General features: G+C 41.1%; 1 non-coding gene across 1 annotated transcript; it reads left to right on the forward strand.

Moving 5' to 3' along the window:
- The first annotated feature begins 5427 nt into the window (after positions 1-5427).
- LOC148575803 (small nucleolar RNA R71) lies at positions 5428-5535 on the forward strand. The gene has a single exon (XR_015902799.1). It is a non-coding gene; the product is annotated as a small nucleolar RNA R71 (small nucleolar RNA).
- Positions 5536-6034: the final 499 nt, after the last annotated feature.

The following is a 6034-nucleotide window of genomic DNA, read 5'->3' on the forward strand; positions in this document are numbered from 1 at the left end:
ACATGTAGAGGTCATTCTTGGTTGTAACGTGTTTCTGGCGTTCAACTCTGGTTTGTGACGTGTTTCTGGCGTTTAACTCCAGACAACAGCATAGAACTGGCGTTCAACGCCCTTTTACGTCATCTAAACTCAGCCAAAGTATGAACTATTATATATTGCTGGAAAGCCCTGTATGTCTACTTTCCAACGCAATTAGAAGCACACCATTTTGAGTTTTGTAGCTCCAGAAAATCCACTTTGAGTGCAGGGAGGTCAGAATCCAACAGCATCAGTAGTCCTTCTTCAACCTCTGAATCTGATTTTTGCTTAAGTCCCTCAATTTCAGCCAGAAAATACCTGAAATCACTGAAAAACACACAAACTCATAGTAAAGTCCAGAAATGTGAATTTAGCATAAAAATTAATGAGAACATCCCTAAAAGTAACTAGATCCTACTAAAAACATACTAAAAACAATGCCAAAAAGCGTATAAATTATCCGCTCATCACAACAGCAAACTTAAATTGTTGCTTGTCCCCAAGCAACTGAAAATCAAATAGGATAAAAAGAAGAGAATATACTATAAATTCCAAACTATCAATGAAACATAGCTCCAATCAGATGAACGGGACTTGTAGCTTTTTGCCTCTTGAATAGTTTTGGCATCTCACTTTATCCATTGAGGTTCAGAATGATTGGCATCTATAAGAACTCAGAGTTCAGATAGTGTTATTGATTCTCCTAGTTCAGTATGTTGATTCTTGAACACAACTACTTTATGAGTCTTGGCCGTGGCCCTAAGCACTTTGTTTTCCAGTATTACCACCGGATACATAAATGCCACAGACACATAATTAGGTGAACTTTTTCAGATTGTGACTCAGCTTTGCTAAAGTCCCCAATTAGAGGTGTCCAGGGTTCTTAAGCACACTCTGTTTTTGCTTTGGACGTTGACTTTAACCGCTCAGTCTCAAGTTTTCACTTGACACCTTCATGCCACAAGCACATGGTTAGGGACAGCTTAGTTTAGCCGCTTAGGCCAGGATTTTATTCCTTTAAGCCCTCCTATCCACTGATGCTCAAAGCCTTGGGATCCTTTTTATTACCCTTGCCTTTTGGTTTTAAGGGCTATTGGCTTTTTGCTCTTGCCTTTTGGTTTTAAGAGCTTTGGCTTTTTCTGCTTGCTTTTGCTCTCTTTTTTTTTTCGCCATATTTTTTTTTCTGCAAGCTTTGTTCTTTGCTACTTTTTCTTGCTTCAAGAATCATTTTTATGATTTTTCAGATTATCAAATAACATGTCTCCTTGTCATCATTCTTTCAAGAGCCAACATATTTAACATTCTTAAACAACAACTTCAAAAGACATATGCACTGTTCAAGCATTCATTCAGAAAACAAGAAGCATTGTCACCACATCAATATAATTAAACTAAGTTCAAGGATAAATTTGAAACTCATGTACTTCTTGTTCTTTTAAATTAAAACATTTTTCATTTAAGAGAGGTGATGGATTCATAGGACATTCATAACTTTAAGACATAGTTACTAACTACTAATGATCATGTAATAAGACACAAACATGGATAAGTACTTAACATAAAGAAAACGAAAAACAGAGAATGTAAGAACAAGGAATGAGTCCACCTTAGTGATGGTGGCATTTCCTTCTTGAGGAACCAATGATGTCCTTGAGTTCTTCTATGTCTCTTCCTTGTCCTTGTTGCTCCTCGCTCATTGCTTTTTGATCTTCTCTAATTTCATGAAGGATGATGGAGTGCTCTTGATGTTCCACCCTTAATTGTCCCATGTTGGAACTTAATTCTCCTAGGGAGGTGTTGATTTACTCCCAATAGTTTAGTGGAGAAAACTGCATTTGAGGCATTTCCGGGATCTCATGGTGATGAGCTTCATGCGTCTCTTGAGCTCCATGAATGGGCTCTCTTGTTTGCTCCATCCTTTTCTTAGTGATGGGCTTCTCTTCCTCAATGGGAATGTCTTCTTCTATGTCAATCCCAGCCGAATTGCATAGATGGCAAATGAGGTGAGGAAAAGCTAACCTTGCCATAGTGGAGGACTTGTCAGCAACCTTGTAGAGTTCTTGAGGTATAATCTCATGAACCTCCACCTCTTCTCCAATCATGATGCTATGGATCATGATGGCCCGGTCTATAGTAACTTCAGACTGGTTGCTAGTGGGAATGATTGAGCGTTGAATGAACTCCAACCATCCTCTAGCTACAGGCTTAAGGTCCAGTCTTCTCAGTTGAATCGGTTTGCCTTTTGAGTCAATCTTCCATTGAGCTCCTTCCACACATATGTCCATGAGGACTTGGTCCAACCTTTGATCAAAGTTGACTCTCCTTGTGTAGGGGCGTGCGTTCTCTTCCATCATTGGCAAGTTGAACGCCAACCTTACATTTTTCGGACTAAAATCTAAGTAATTCCCCCGAACCATGGTGAGATAATTCTTTGGGTTCGGGTTCTTACTTTGATCATGGTTCCTTGTGATCCATGCATTAGCATAGAACTCTTGAACCATTAGAATTTTGACTTGTTGGATGGGGTTTATTAGAACTTTCCAACCTCTTCTATGGATCTCATGTCGGATCTCCGGATACTCATTTCTCTTGAGTTTGAAAGGGACCTCGGGGATCACCTTCTTCTTGGCCACAACATCATAGAAGTGGTCTTGATGAGCTTTGGAGATGAATCTTTCCATCTCTCATGACTCGGAGGTGGAAGTTTTTGTCTTTCCTTTCCCTTTTCTAGAGGATTCTCCGGTCTTGGGTGCCATCAATGGTAATGGAAAAATAAAAAGCTTATGCTTTTACCACACCAAACTTAGAATATTACTCGTCCTCGAGCAAGAGAAGAAAGAATAGATGAAGAAGAAGAAGAAAATATGGAGGAGAGGAGGGAGAGGTGTATTCGGCCAAGAAGGGGAAGAGAGGGTTGTGTTGTATGAAAATGAAGAAGAATGGAGGGCTTTATATAGGGAAGGGAGGGGGGTTAAGGTTCGGCCATATGGGTGGAAAATTGATTTTGAATTTTGAAGGTAGGTGGAGTTTATGAGGTAGATTTATGGGGAAGAGTGGATGATGTGAGTGGTGAAGTGGTGATAGAGAAGAGAGATTGAGGTGATTGGTGAAGAGTTATGGGGAAGAGTGTTTATTGGGAAGAGAGGATGAACATTGAGAAGAGGGAAGAGAGTGAGTGGTGGTAGGTGGGGATCCTATGGGGTCTACAGATCCTGAGGTGTCAAGGATTTGCATCCCTGCACCCATTAGGCATGTAAAATGCCTTTGCATGCAATTCTGGCGTTTAAACGCCGAACTGATGCTTGTTCTGGGCGTTCAACGCCCAGATGCAGCATATTTCTGGCGTTGAACGCCAGCCAGATGCTTGTTTCTGGCGTTCAGCGCCAGCTCATCTTCACTGTGCATTTCTGGCGTCTGAACGCCAGGATGCTGCTTGTTTCTGGCGTTCAACGCCAGAAACATGCTCTGTTCTGGCATTGAACACCAGACAGATGCTCCTTACTGGCGTTTAAACGCCAGTGAGATCCTCCTTCAGGGTGTGATTTTTCTTCTGCTGTTTTTGATTCTGTTCTTAATTTTTTTATTTATTTTGTGACTCCACATGATCATGAACCTATAAAGACATATAACTAATAAAAATATAATTAACTAAAAATTGGGTTGCCTCCCAACAAGCGCTTCTTTAATGTCAATAGCTTGACAGTGGGCTCTCATGGAGCCTCACAGATGTTCAGAGCATTGTTGAGACTCCCTAACACCAAACTTAGAGTTTGGATATGGGAGTTCAACACCAAACTTAAAGTTTGGTTGTGGCCTCCCCACACCAAACTTAGAGTTTGACTGTGGGGGCTCTGGTTGACTCTGTTTTGAGAGAAGCTTACTGTGCCTCTTTTCCATTTTTACAGAAGGATGACCTTGAGTTTTAAACACAAGGGAGTCCTCATTCAATTGAAGGACTAGTTCGCCTCTGTCAACATCAATCACAGCTCTTGCTGTGGCTAGGAAGGGTCTTCCAAGGATGATGGATTCATCCTCATCCTTCCCAGTATCTAGGACTATGAAATCAGCAGGGATGTAAAGGCCTTCAACCTTTACTAACACGTCCTCTACTTGTCCATAAGCCTGTTTTCTTGAATTGTCTGCCATCTCTAATGAGATTTTAGCAGCTTGCACCCCAAAGATTCCCAGTTTCTCTATTACAGAGAGGGGCATGAGGTTTATCCCTGAACCAAGGTCACACAGCGCCTTTTCAAAGATCATGGTGCCTATGGTACAAGGTATTAGGAACTTTCCAGGATCCTGTTTCTTTTGAGGCAATGTCAGTTGATCCAGATCACTCAGTTCATTGGTGAACAAGGGAGGTTCATCTTTCCAAGTCTCATACCAAATAATTTGGCATTCAGCTTCATGATTGCACCAAGGTACTTGATAACTTGCTCCTTAGTAACATCCTCATTCTCTTCAGAAGAGGAATACTCATCAGAGCTCATGAATGGCATAAGGAGGTTTAATGGAATCTCTATGGTCTCTAGTTGAGCCTCAGATTCCTTTGGTTCCTCAAAGGAAAACTCCTTATTGATCACTGGACGTCTCAGGAGGTCTTCCTCCTTGGGATTCACGTCCTCCTCCTCTTTTGTGGTTTCGGCCATGATGGTCATTTCAATGGCCTTGCACTCTCCTTTTGGATTTTCTTCTGTATTGCTTGGGAGAGTACTAGGAGGGATTTCAGTGACTCTTTTACTCAGCTGGCCCACTGTGCCTCTAAATTTCTAATGGAGGACCTTGTTTCATTCATGAAACTTACAGTGGCCTTAGATAGATCAGAGACTAAGTTTGCTAAATTAGAGGTATTTTGTTCAGAGTTCTCTGTCTGTTGCTGAGTGGATGATGGAAAAGTTTTACTATTGTTAAACCTATTTCTTCCACCATTATTAAAACCTTGTTGAGGCTTTTGTTGATCCTTCCATGAGAGATTTGGGTGATTTCTCCATGAGGGATTATAGGTGTTTCCATATGGTTCACCCATGTAATTCACCTCTGCTATTGCAGGTTCTCAGGATCATAAGCTTCTTCTTCAGAAGATGCCTTTTGAGTACTATTGGATGCAGCTTGCATTCCATTCAGACTCTGAGAAATCATATTGACTTGCTGAGTCAATATTTTGTTCTGAGCCAATATGGCATTCAGAGTATCAATTTCAAGAACTCTCTTCTTCTGAGGCGTCCCATTACTCACAGGATTCCTCTCAGAAGTGTACATGAACTGGTTATTAGCAACCATGTCAATGAGTTCTTGAGCTTCTGCAGGCATTTTCTTTAGGTGAATGGATCCACCTGCAGAAGTATCCAATGACATCTTAGCTAATTCAGACAGACCATCATAGAATATATCCAGGATGGTCCATTCTGAAAGCATGTCAGAAGGACATTTTTTGGTCAGTTGCTTGTATCTCTCCCAAGCTTCATAGAGGGATTCACCTTCTTTCTGTCTGAAGGTTTGAACATCCACTCTAAGCTTGCTCAGCTTTTGAGGAGGAAAGAACTTGGCTAAGAAAGCCGTGACCAGCTTATCCCAAGAGTTCAGGCTATCTTTGGGTTGAGAGTCCAACCACACTCTAGCTCTGTCTCTTACAGCAAACGGGAAAAGCATAAGCCTGTAGACTTCAGAATCTACTCCATTAGTCTTAACAGTATCATAAATCTGCAAGAATTCAGTTAAGAACTGAAAAGGATCTTCAGATGGAAGTCCATGGAACTTGCAGTTCTGCTGCATCAGAGAAACTAATTGAGGTTTCAGCTCAAAATTGTTTGCTCCAATGGTGGGGATGGAGATGCTTCTTCCATGTAAATTAGAATTAGGTGCAGTAAAGTCACCAAGCATCCTCCTTGCATTATTATTATTTTCGGCTGCCATCTCCTCTTTTTGTTCGAAAATTTCTGAAAGATGCTTGCTGATTTGTTGTAATTTAGCTTCTCTTAGTTTCCTCTTCAGAGTCCTTTCAGGTTCTGGATCTGCT

This window comes from Arachis ipaensis, chromosome B1 (genome assembly GCF_059453495.1).
Source record: "Arachis ipaensis isolate K30076 ecotype BB chromosome B1, ASM5945349v1, whole genome shotgun sequence".
NCBI lineage: Eukaryota > Viridiplantae > Streptophyta > Magnoliopsida > Fabales > Fabaceae > Arachis > Arachis ipaensis.